Here is a 13,525-nt window from a genome sequence, read left to right as displayed (position 1 = left end):
CATCCAGAACCGTGTTGTGTAGGGTAGCAACTGTGCCCCTTGACATCTGTTTCAAGGGTGGGGATGTAACATGCCTCAACACCCTACCCTCCCAGAGCCTATTACAGAAATACAGTTAATGGACTTATCTAATGTGCTTTGAGTAATTCTTTTCTCAGCATGTATAAACTCTTGGAAAGCGTAAGCTTTGTAAGTTTGAATTTGAAGTAATCTTGTTTATTTTTCTATAACTTAATGTCCTGTATAATGCCCAAAGTGGTATTATTTAGACTTAATTCAAGAAACCTTGATCATTCACTTCCCAGACATACAATACTGTGTTAATGCGCTGGGAGGTGTACAAGGATGAACTTAATATTTGTAGTCTAAAATATAATAAATTATAGACAATTCCAAAGTCCTTTTTCAGTGATTCAGAGGGCACTTTAGGATCTTACAACATTCCAGAGTAACCATTGTGAACGTCAGCTACTATTCTATATGGTCATGCTTATAAGGAAAGGCTGAATAAGGTCTATAAGATACAAAATCATAACAAAAGAGTGATTTCTCTTCTTAGAGCTCCCACAGAGAGCGCTCAGTTCTATATGGAACTTGGGAGCTTTGTATTGTAGTAATCCAAATGCTGAGAGAACTGCCCTCTAGATCCTGAAGTATTCAGTAGCCAGGTTGGTGTCCAATCCTTTTTTGCATTCTCAGTACCTAAAATCAGGTGAGGCATGCAGTGTACACTCAAAAAATGTGAAGGGGTGGATAAATGGATAAATATCTAATGCTTTCCTTTTCTATTTATTGCCCTAGGAAACATACAGTGGAAAATACTGATATTAAAGACACTTTACTGGTACACTGAAACTTAGCATTAGCATTGCACATAGTGATGCTACCATTTTTTTAAGATTTTATTTTTTAAGTCATCTCTATACCCAATGTGAGACTCGAACTCACAACCCCAAGATCAAGAGTCACATGCTTCATTAACTGAGCCAGCCAGGCACCCTGTGATGCTACCATTTCTACAGCAGCATGTATGAGTGTGAATAAAGGGTTAACATCAGGCCTGGCTGAGGCAGGCCAGCCTGAGAATGACCTCCAGTCTCCCATGGTCTTGTTTCCTTGGAAACAGTAGAGTTAAGATAAATGGGGAACAGTTGTTTCTCCCTCAGCATTGTGTGAAACAAAAACCTGAGCTTGGGGATCTGCAAGCTGGCGTGCAGACCCAAGCTTGATGAAAACCATATACAAGATTGGGTGGAGCAAGTGGCCACTCTGTGACAAGGTGACCCCACAATACCCTGACTCTCACACCTTGTTCCTGGGTGAGACTGCTACTAGGTAGCTGCTAGGCCTCCCCACCAGCTGACGACACTGTATCTCCTTGCTGGAATCCTGCTTGTTTCCTTCCAGAAAGTTCAGTAAGAGTAGTATTGATTAAAGCCTGTCTGTGTCTCCTGAGTCTGATTTGCCAACTTGGATTCATAATGGCAACCTAGCTGTCACAGTCGGTAATCACACCTGGCTCTCCTGCTCCCAAATGTCATCTTCAGCACAGAAAAGGGGGGGAGTTAAAAAACAAAAACAAAAGAGAAGAAAAATCTCCAATACTACGTTCCCCAAGATGGAAAATAAAATGTTTGCAAATATTCGGGGATGCCATGAACCCCAGGCAAAACCCAGACTGGCTCCTGAAAGGTCAGCACACTTGATGGTCACATCCCAGCAAAATGAGAGTGGAGGGGATTAAAATTAATCCAAGTGCCAATGTCTGGAGTAGGCGCTGCACAATTTAAACTGTAACACCAAAGAAAGGCCATTTAGGAAAGGAAGTGCAAAGGAGAAAAAGCAGGATAAGGGTAATTTGATGACTAGGCAAAGGTCAAAAGGGCATATTCGAGAAGGTCCCTCTGGATCTGTGAAACAAGAGGGAATAAAAGCATATGCATGTTCACTGAAATTAAAAACCCTTTTAAGTTGTCTTCTCTGCTAAATTCTTATGACTTGAAAGATTTTAAATTCCTGAAAGGAACTCCTTCACCTTTGAGTCAACGTTTAGCCACTTTAATGTGCTTTACCTGGGAGTTTGGTTCGTGCCTTCAAGCCAGGAAAAGAGTTTTAAGAGGGTCTAATACTCCCTTCAGGCATATGTATTTGTTCAAGCACCAAACAGAGTCCACAAGCTAATGAAGCCTAAAGAGGCCGTGTAAGTGATATCACACAGAGCACCACCCCAAAGACCTGGTTCAGAGCATTTAGAACTCATGACCATCTTTACTATCATTGATCCATTATCATTCATTTTTTTAATGCACTGAGAGCCCACCCTGAGCAAATCAAATTGGCCCTAACTTTCTTTTACTTAATTTATCTCATGCGACAAGTTCCAAAGAGGAGTGTGCTACAGGTCATTACTCTCCATATATTCAAAAATATCCTAAACAACCTACAGTGGATCAATTTCAAGAAATATTGAGAGTTTTAGTTATATCAACATAAAATTAATGTAGATGTCTTTGAAATGATACATCTCCCTCTAATAAAATCCTAGATGCAATATATTTAAGGTTATCTATACATACTGATATTAAGTAAAATTGCTTATGCTCCTATAGCCCTTAATACATCTAAATATTTTGCATAACTCATCCCATTGATACTCTCAATAACTCTGCAATGTAGTAACGCAGATATTATTACTATTCAGCTGTCTTAGAAACAGAAGGTGATTTAAAAATGTCCATAAGAAAACAGAAAGTTGTTAAATGACCTTAAACTACAATCCAAATGGTATGACTTCCAGCAAAATCCTTTTTCTACTATATAACTTAATAAAAATTAAGGCAAGAAATTTTTTTCAGTTCACTTCTACAAAATTTAGAAGTTAATAAAAACAAATGAAAGTTGTTAAGTACCTCTTTCCCTCAGAAATTAGATAACTAAGTAATTTGTAAGTTATTATGTAAAAATTCAAGCTTTTAAAAAACACAGAGCCATTTTTGTGATGCTACTGGGTAAGGAATTCATTCTATTTCCTTTTTATTTCCCAGGAGGGATTTATTAGACAAATACCAAGTTTAAAAATTCATATACCTCAAGCACAAGCTCAAAAATTTAATTTCAGCACTATGAATACTTTAATTTCCTGGGAATAAAATTTTTAAAAATCAAAATCTAGACCCACTAACTTTAGCATGCATTCCAACAGTTTACCAAGCTTCATATTTTGTTTCAGAACAGATCTAGTGGGCATTTCAACCCTTTGAAGTAATCTTCAGATTTGCATTAAATTCTTCTGGAAGATTCACACTTTTATAGTTGGAGAAAAAAATTAATGACTTCTGTAAAGGATAGAAAAAAGTATTTATAATGAGATTGAGGGGCAGGAGCTTTGCAATTAAAAATACCATTTAAACATTTTACTTAAATCCAACCAAACTGGAGTGTCAGCGCAATTCTATTTGTTAATTTTGACATGATTTACTGAGTATAATCCCCTTAAGTCAGAAGCTGACCTCCACGGCATTCAAGCTTCCTGTGGGATCAAAAGGAATAATAAGAAACATGTTACTACTGTAAAATAAGCAAGTCTGGTGTTGTGCCGCAGGTTTGTTCCTATGTTGTCAAATAGACAAGCATGCAGCAAATACTCAGCAATAACAAAATAAATGTCCGGAGACCTTTTTTCCAACCAACAATCTGACAACTCAGCAACTTCAAACAGATTTTTTTTTCTTTCAGAGCCAATTCACTTGCAGTGTAGGCTGATAAAGCAGTATTAATCTCCTGCTTTAAATCAAGTTTCTGTCACTGGGCTCCATTAATCTCCCCCCTGTTATCAAGTGTCTCCATGGCAGGAAATTATATTTCTAAATTGAATTTTGTTCTGTTTCGATGTAGTAAGAAATATTTTCCAGACTACTAATAGGATGCATAAAGATTGTGACTCTGACAATACCGTTAGATAAATAAAAGCTATAAATTAAACCCACCTTCATTCACCAGCAAGCATAGTAGCAAAATAGAAAGCATTGATTACCTGGAAAGAATAATCAAATAAAAGATTTTAAATGAAAAGTGAGGTAGCAGATGGTTAACTTTTTAACTTACCTTTTTATAGCAATTGCCCATAAAGGTAAAACGAAAAAAAATCAATTCAATGAGTCTCCTGCCGCTAATAAAACACATATTGATTCTTAGTGCATATGCTTACTCTACAAGATGCTCAAACCTGGTTCTACCACTGGTAATGGAAGCAGATACTGTTTATGAGCACTTCAGTGGAGATAAATTTACAGTAAAGAAATGTCTCTAAGTTAGATTTATTATTAAAGAACAAAAGCTTATAACCACAAGTAACAAAGAGATTTCATTTTATGGTTAGAGATCCACTCATAGGAGCCCAGGACAATTCAGCCAAATCGCAGTTCAGTCACTGGAAGAGGTCTTCAAAATTATAGTCTCCCTTTTTGTCGGTGAACAGTAATGATTTCAATAAGGTTTACTTTTTTTCCATTGATATAAATTGCCATGTACTGCCTCCCTTAACACATGTCTAGATTCTCTTTGACAGTAAAAATTTGGAAAAAGTCTCTTCAACTTGTTATTGAAAACATGGCCCCAAGGTGGTCCATTAAAACTTCCCATGTTTAAAGAAGCATTGCATGAAAGAAGCTTTTCATTGTGCATCCATGTAAGAGGCCTGTAGAACACATAATTAATGCTACCTATACCAAGATGCTTGAAGGGTAAGTAGAATCTGACAAATGTACAAAGGAACGGGGGGGGGGGGCAGTTTTCCAGACAGAAGAGAGATGAATGGATACTAGCACTTCTTTCCCACCCTCACCTACAGATCTTGACCTGAATAGGTAAGATATATGGATCAAATCGCTATAACTTCTTTAACTTCCATTTAGAATACTTCAAGCAGAATTACCATGGTGGCTTAAACCACTGTTACACATACTATCTTCACCAACTTCAGTATTTTGAAGTTCCATTAAATTAAACCTGTAAAGCTTATTCATAACGAATAAGAGAATAACAGTGTAACATCACAGAACTTAAAGTTTACAAATGTAAAACTAAGAATCTGATGAAAATTATAAAGAATACTTTCAAAATAATAAGCAAGTATTAACCAGAACTAGACAGCAAACTAAAATGGAATAGATTATGTTCAGAAGAAGAAATACAACATGTTCTTTTCATAAATAAAAGCAGGTAGTAAAAAGAGAAGTCAGCATTTGAAAAACATACACCCTCCTCCTTTACCCTCTGTGCCGAACTCACCTACATGTGTGAGAAGGAAAACACTGCAGCATCACAAACAAGAGGGCGTAAGTCACATTCCTCAAGAACAACCAAGTGGTAATGGTAAGTTTGAAAAACTCTGAAGCTTATTTATTATTATTACTACTAATAATAACAATAATATAATTTTGACCAGAGTGCAGACTATAACATGCTCCTGGGAAGAATGGCAGCAAAAGAGAATGACGATCATTGTTTCTCTATATGCCGCAATTCGGCAATGTATTTTGCATAAACCACAACACCAGATGTCTAGCCTCTGGACTTACTTTTTATCAGAAACCCATCTCATCAAGTGTGATGTACATTTCAAGTATTTCTACCATGCTCTGTTTAATACCAAAAGGTTTGGTGGGGTTCCACACGGAATTAATTTGTGATCCTAAAAGCCAACTCAGGACAGTCTCAATTTCAGGCTAAGTCCATCTGCCAAAATGTTGCTTCACACATGAAATGCACTTGCTAGTCACTAATTTTCAGAAGTGTCTCTTAGTCAACTACTGATATGTAAAACATATAGTTCAATTGTGATTCATTAAAGGGAAAAAATCGATATTGCCTAAACAAAGCACAAAACAGAAGTCACAAACAAGGGTGTAAAAGCACTTCAATTTTCCAGTAGAGAAATTCTTATACTGCATTTCTTAGAATTTTCCAGCAACACACATTCTCCCATGCTGAATGTTCATGATTTTCATTTTCACCATTAAATGGTCCCATTTTAAAAGGATCACCTTTCTTAGCAAAACATATTTAGATACCCAGTTGTGTTGGTTCAAAGTCTTCTAGTTCTAAATACTTACAGGTAGAAAAGAGAAGTGTTAGGAGTCTACTTCACCCTGGCTTTTCCTGAGATTTGAAAAAGACTGATCAACCACACACCAGAACATCAGGATGTGCCAGAGGCTTCGTTCTTCAGCTGTGAGACAAAGTTTCCCCAGGAAGGAAATCTTAAGTAAGAAAGTTATCAGGAAACTAAGGACTATGCCAGTCATCTATAAAGAGCTCAAAATACTTCAGAGAGCAAAATGTTCAACCAAGTTCTTTTTCCATTTTTTTATTTTTTTATTTTTTATTTTAGAGAAAGAGCGGGGATAGGGGCAAAGGGAGAGGGAGACAGAGTCTTAAGCAGACCCCACACTGAGCTCAGAGCCCAACTTGGGGCTCAATCTCATGACCCTGAGTTCATGACCTGAGCTGAAACCAAGAGTCAGACACTTAACTGACTGTGCCACCCAGGTGCCCCAAGTTCTTTAAACAGAGAAATCAAATCCCAAATCCAGCCAAGGAGAAAAAGATCTCAAGGGACATTCTCTTATCTCCAAAACAAAAACAAAAACAAAAACAAAAAAAACGGCACTCACTCTCAATCTTTCAAATGCGAGTATCTTTAGTCACTTTCAAGTATAGCTTTATTTTTTTCCCCAAGTATAGCTTTAAATATATTGAGAGCTTTGCTTTGAATAATGGTGCTGGATTCTCCATGGTGTGTTTCCCAGGCCATTTTCCTTGAATGTCAAATTGCTCAGGAAGCTTCCTTAGGAAAGCCTTACTTCCAGAAGAACCAATCCTTAAAACTTGAGCTGAACAGAATAGAGGCTTGATTTTAAAGCATTTTGTCAAGTTCTAGCTGAATAGAAGGGACAACTCCCAGGGCCGTCTTTGAAGATCCAACTTTATAAGCAACTGGTTAATCAAAAGAAAGCTTAAGAAGGGAAGAAAGTTCATTGACATGGCTTCTTAATACCTATCTGGTTCCAAATAGCCAATATCTATATTAAAAGGCTAAAGTTAATAACTTTTTTCCTGTCTGTATCAGTCTTAAGATCTAGCAAGATCTACAATCCCCTAGAATTCTTTCAACTAAACTCTTCAGCAACATCTATCACCAATCCACAGCACAGAGGAGGGACAAAGCAGGATACAAAGAAACTAAAACAGCAGAGCCCCTCACCTTAACAGAGTTTTAAATTCATTGCTGCCATTTTAAAATTTGGATAGTTTCCCATAAATATCCAGATTTATGGCTTTTTTTTTTTTTTTATTGTAGGATCCAGCATCACTGGGCCCTCATTTCAGTCTGGCAATAATTGATTGGCAATGAGTAGCTACTGCTTAATCCATGGACCAAACAATCTCCAAAATCCTTCCAAGAACAAAATTCTGAGTGTCTAAAAAACACTGTACTTAGTTGTTAAACTTTTCATTCAAATAGCATTAACAAAATAGAATTCATAAGTGTGAAGCTCAGAACACTTCTTTGAAGTGAAAGTGAATTTCAGAATTACGATTATTAAAAATGATAGGGAGGTTCCTCTTGTACTAAACAGGATTACCATGGCAACAACACATTATCAGTAAGGTAAAACTAACCTATCCCATGATGGTCTAATCCCAGCTCACCTTTCCTACTAGTGAATGAACAATCCAATGCCTGGTGAATTCTGCTTCATAATGATAGGAAGAGACAACATCAAAGGATCATAAAGCAACATTGTTATGAATGCTTGGCCACCACAAGCCAGTTATCCTTGTGGTAACTCTTCTGATACCTCCTGTTTAAAACCCAAAAGATCAGAAGGATGCTGAGGGCCTGCTTTCATAATGTGTATTCATACTGAAAATCAAGATCAAGTGAGTGTTTGTCCTGCTCCGTGGGAGCTCACCTTCCTGAGCTCACCTTAGGACACCTGCGTTACTGTTTGACAAGTGTACCATCCCAGGCCTTTGTGGAAGCCTGCCAGGCCCCACTACCAATGTGGTTACTGAAGGACATTTGAGAAGGGTGGCCCACTCAGAGTACTCAATCATGGTGAACAAGGCCAAGAAGGCCATCTTTGTCCAGGTTCATCTCTCCAGACCCCCAGTCTTGAACTGCAGCCTCTTAACAACCTCTTGCAGGGCCTCAGAGGTCTTATAGTCAAGCTTCTGAATTTCACTCTCGAAACTCTGCACACACCACCCCTTGGACCAAGGGTCCAAGGAGGCATGAGGAGTGAGGAAGAGCAGGTGGAGCTGACCAAGGTGGACTGTGGCCCAGGGCCAGGCCAGGGCTCCTGCTGCCATGAAAGAGGAGGCTGCCCAGTACATGGTGCTCACAGGGCCGGACACAGAGGCAGACACCTACACCAGGCACAACCTGACTGGCCACAGCCCCATCCAGCAGCACCAGGCTGGCTGAGCCTAGAGAGATGTGGGCCCACCTCATCATGGACCAGCACTCTGTACAGGTGTGCCCTTATCACCATGATCATAGGAGCATCACCTGCCATAGCCGGCTGGCCTTCATGTCTTCATGTTGCTGCTCTGGGCTTGCCTCATCTGGACCATGTGTAGCTGCCACCGGCTGACCGTGCTTGGAGCACCTTCCAACCTGCTCTACAGACTGGCACTGTGTGGCCTATACTACATGCGGGCCACGGAGCAGTGTCCTGAGCTCCCCCACAACCCTGGGAGCTGTCAGCCTGGCCATCTGGGGCTAGAGAACATCTACTACCTCTGCCTGAATCTCGGCACCACGGTGCTGTACCCTCTGACCTTCTGGCTCCTGCTACACCAGTTTGTCAAAGAGAAGCTGCTGAAGGTGAAGGCCCCCCCCCCCGCACCAATGGAGGTCACCATGGCAGACACAGAGCTCATATGGATGCTGCTTCAGAGTCTGGGGGAGCCAGTCACAGGGGTCTATCTATGCCAACTACTGGATCTGCCTGTCTGCTGGCATGTTCATCGTGGTCAGCTTTGCCAACTGCCTCATCATCTGCAAGATCATCTACATGTTCACACGCAGGGTGTGGTGAGTGGGACCCCACTGGTGCAGCAGCAGGAGGAGGAAGGAAGAGTAGGTCTCTGGGGACAACGGGCTGAGCACAGCTGGCTCCCACCAAGACACACAAGTCCCAGAAGCCATAGCCAACAAGTGGGGCCTGGTGACCAAGCAGCTGCTGGACTTGGTCACTGACTTCTGGGACTTTTGTGGTGCTCTTGTGATGCCTGCTGAGCTGCATATCTTCAAGCTGGTGGTCCAGGACACTGTCTGGATGGCCCTGAAGGAGGTGTTGGTGATGAACCTCCTGCTGGTTCTGCTGTGGGCCTTCACCCTGCCTTACTCCCACTTCTGGCCTCCTGCCAGTCCACCTTCTGGATCTACATTATCATTATGTGCAAGAGGGTCTATCAAGATCTTCAGCCCCCATGAGTACTCCAGAAACTATACTGAGCCCTTCCTCAATAGCACCAACTTGCAGACAGAGATCAATCAATTCTTGCTGTATCAAAGGCCCATCAATCCTGCTAATCAGTTTGGGGTGTAGAAGGGCTTCCTGACCTGGGCTACATCCAGAATCTCCTACAGACCCTGCTGCTTGCATTTAAGCCACCATGTACCAATGCCAGGAAGATCTCCACCCATAGCACCTGCTGGCCCCACCAGCTGCCCAAGCTGTCTATATATGACAGCACTCTCCAGTGGCTGGACCAGGGCCTCTCAACTGCCTCAAATTCTTCTTCTACAAACTTGGACTGGAGATCTTCCTGATGGCCGTGAACATGTTTGGGCTGTGCAGGAACTTCGTGGTCATCCTGCATGGCTATCTTCACCCACCAGCACTCCGGAGTATTGCTAGCCTCTGGCCCAACTACCACCTCTTCCTGATACTCTCACTGCTTTACCAGTACCTGCTATACCTTGGCACTCCTCCTGCCCTGTGCAATAAACTACCTGTGGCCCTGAAGCAAGACCATCCTTGTGAACTCCACACTCAAGTGGCTGTCCCTACCCAATTTATTCAGGGCTCCCAACCCCACCACCTCATAAGTGACTTCCCCCTGCTGCTCTGCACCTCCCAGCAGGGGCAGGTGCCCCCTCCCAGGCACACCAAGGAGCGACTGACATCAATACTGACCACCCGGAAGCTGTGGGGGGCCCCCACCCCACGCCCAACTTTATCCCCCGCAGGTCCTACCTTAACAGGCTGAAGGTGGCCATCTTCTGCTTGCTCTTCTGGTTGGTGTTGGTCAAGGGGGCTGCCCACATCGGCCCCTTCAAGCTGGGCTACCTACTGGCCCGCTTATACCTGCGGCTCTTCTGCACCAAGCCGCGGAAGAACACACGAGCCTGCTCCCGCCATGGGACTGCCTCATTCTCTACAGCTCACTGTCATCTCCGAGAACATGCTCTTGTTCCTGTCCTGTGTGTTTGTGGAGCAAATGCGGAGCAGCTTCTGCTGGGCCAACTTTTATTCAGCCTGGTGTGCCGCATCAAAGGTGACCATGCCCCCAGGGAGATGCTGGGCAGGGGCCCAGACTGCTGGCCGCGCGTGGAGGAGGCCAGGTCCTCCGGGACCGCCCCTCTCCCTGTTGCTGCCGCGGCAGCACTGCATCTTCCTCAGCCACTACTAAGGCCGAGCTCCACGCCAGCCACCCTGCAGGCCTCCAGGAGTTTTGCCCTCTACGACGCTGCCCACCTCAAAAGCATAAACCTCCACCACAAAGCAGAGACGTCCCTGGCGCAGCTGTGCCAAGCATAAGAAGCACAGGAACGACGCGGCGGGCGGTGGCCCCTCCAGAGACCAAGAGCCAGAGCCGGGCAGTCCAGAGAGCTTCTCCCTGCTGCAGTGACAGTGGTGGTGGCTGTCACTGGACCACGTCACAGTCATCCACTCCTGCCTGGGACCACTATCCGTTCGAGGCTGACAGTGAGGAAAAGAAGACCCAGCCCGAGGACCCCAGGCAGTGAGCACAGAGCGCCTTCCGGATGGCAGAGCAGGGAGGGGTGACCAAGGTCCTGGCGATGCCGAGGAGCCGGCAGGAGCCGGCAGCCTAGCTGCCCACAGGAGCCTGCCTGCGTCGGGAGGCGGAGCCCACGGAAGGCCGGGACGCAGCGAGAGCCGAACCCGCGCTTCCTGTGGGTGAGGGGGCGTGCGCGGGTGCACGCGCGGACGCACCAGTTGCTCGCCTTCCCCAGCGCTGCGAGCCACGTGCTGCCCGGCGGCTGCCACCTCCGCACCCGGGAGCTCCTCCCGAGGGGAGAGAGGCGCTGGCGCGTGCAGGACCACCTTTAGGAAAGCAAAGCCCAGGCCACGCTTCACGGCCCCTCGGAGGCCCGTGCTGCGCCAGGCCCAGCCTCCATGAGCACAACCAACAACACAAGCAGTCCCCTCATCACCGGCTACAACACCCACAGTGGCAGCGAGGAGGTGGTGCCGAGGCCAGGACTTCCTGTGCGGCTCTGGGAGTTTCCAGCCAGCACAGGCATCCGGTCACGCATGGCCTGTGCATCCCAGAGCTGGAGGAGGCCCAGCGGTTCACAACAGGACAGGGCGGAGCACTGCGGCTGCTGCGGGCCATGTACCAGTGTGCGGCCGCCCGCTCGGAACGAAGAAGTTTGACTTCTTTCCCTGGAAGTCACGCAGTGATGCGCCACTACGAGAACAAGCCCTACTTCGTTTCATGCATGCTGGGCCTGAAGAAGACTGAAGGCTAGCTACATCAGGAATGACCTGGTGCGGCTCATGGCTCTCTCCGGGAGGGTCCAAAACCCAGAGGACCCGCAGGGGCATGGGGAGGCAGATGCTTGGGGATAGAGGAGTCACCCCCAAGAGAGGGTGAGGGCGACTAGCTCCACCTGCAAAGCTGCTTCTGTCTGTCCCTGGCCCTGAGTGTATATCCGCAGCAGGTGGCAGCGGGTCTGGCAGCTCGATGACCCACCACTCAAGGAAGCCAGCAAACCCTGAGCCCACACATTCCCTCCAAAGCTAGATGCACATGTCATGGCAGTCACCCTCCTCTGGGCTGCAGCTGCTTCAGGCCTGTTGGGTGTAGAAATATACTTGGGGAAGAGATTGGGGATGATTACTGACCTGTCCGAGGTGCTGGCCGGCTTGCTGTCCTTGCATCCTGCTGTTGGGGCACAGGTCCATGGTGTACTCCATGGTGCTGCATTTGGCCAAGTCCCCCTGGAAGTTCCAGGCTGGCTGTTCTCTGTGTGAGTAAAAAGCATTGTTCCATCCAGTGCTTGGTTATGTTGTGTTTTCCTTGGTGATTCTGATACCAGGATGCAGTGGACAGACGTGTTTGGATGCTATCCTGGGTGGCTGGCAACTGTAATGATCTTTCCTATCCCCCATGTCCTTGGAGTCCTCCCCTGGGATTGATTACTGGTAACACAGTGTTCTGGACGGACTGCTAATGGATACCTGGGTTTCGTTTGGGTGATAAAATATTGTCTAAACTTAGATCATCATGATGGTTGCACAAGTCCACAAATATACTAATAGATGACATGGTAACGGTGTTCTTTGTTGATAAGAATTCACTTCAAACTCGCTAAAAGAGTGTTTCCTCTAACACTAGTTTCAGTACTCTATTTGCTGATCCACCAGAGATAGGTTGGATGTCAGCTTAATGTCATCTCAAGCCTCATTTTATCTACAACTAATGCAGGCTGGGAATGCAATGTCAGGCATTAAGCTTAAATTTCACTTAAATCAGATATTTCATTCATTTTTTTAAAGATGATTTAAATTTTAGCATACTGCTCTTTTAGTCCTCTTGATAGTGTTGTTTCTTCTATTAAATTACTAGGTCCATTCAGAAAGGGAGAAGCGAGAGATGACTATATCCCCAAATACTTTCCATTGTTCAGCCCAGAAGATGGATCCATTTTACCCCAAGTCTAATGGTAGTGAATGTTGTATGAATGTGGAGCAGAGTGGTACCTCAAACATTGCTACTGACTTAGCAGTACATTGCTATTAAAAGCAGTACATAGGGGCGCCTGGGTGGCTCAGATGGTTAGGCGTCTGCCTTCGGCTCGGGTCATGGTCCCGGGGTCCTGGGATCGAGCCCTGCATCGGGCTCCTGGCTCGGCAGGGAGCCTGCTTCTCCCTCTCCCTCTGCCTCTCTCCCTGCTCATGCTCTCTCTCTCTCTCTGTATCTCTGCGTCTCAGATGAATAAATAAAATCTTTAAAAAAATAAAAAAAATTATAAAAGCAGTACATAGTTGCTATTAAAAGCAATGTACTCTTCCCTCCCTCCCATATACCTGCGGTCACTTTTGTTTGGCATGTATGCTCCATCACATTATTACAAAACTGTACCCCAGAGTACTGTTAACTCAGTTTTCTCTTTGTATCACTACATTCGATGTATTTTTCACATCAAGGTGTTTCTATAGACTGGACAGAGTTAGAGTTCAGCTTCTTCTAGCCAAAGTGT

At 44.4% G+C, this 13,525-nt stretch overlaps 1 pseudogene; it reads left to right on the top strand.

Annotated features, from left to right (window-relative positions):
- The first annotated feature begins 7,914 nt into the window (after positions 1-7,914).
- On the top strand, positions 7,915-11,791 carry LOC114209928 (piezo-type mechanosensitive ion channel component 1-like; annotated as a pseudogene).
- The last annotated feature ends 1,734 nt before the right edge of the window (positions 11,792-13,525 follow it).

The sequence above is a fragment of the Eumetopias jubatus genome, unplaced genomic scaffold (assembly GCF_037043125.1).
Source record: "Eumetopias jubatus isolate StellerSeaLion01/CBP00866 unplaced genomic scaffold, mEumJub1_p1.0 scaffold_6, whole genome shotgun sequence".
NCBI classification, from domain to species: Eukaryota; Metazoa; Chordata; class Mammalia; order Carnivora; family Otariidae; genus Eumetopias; species Eumetopias jubatus.
Note: the sequence above shows the minus strand (reverse complement) of the source record. Positions and strands in the feature narration are given on the sequence as shown.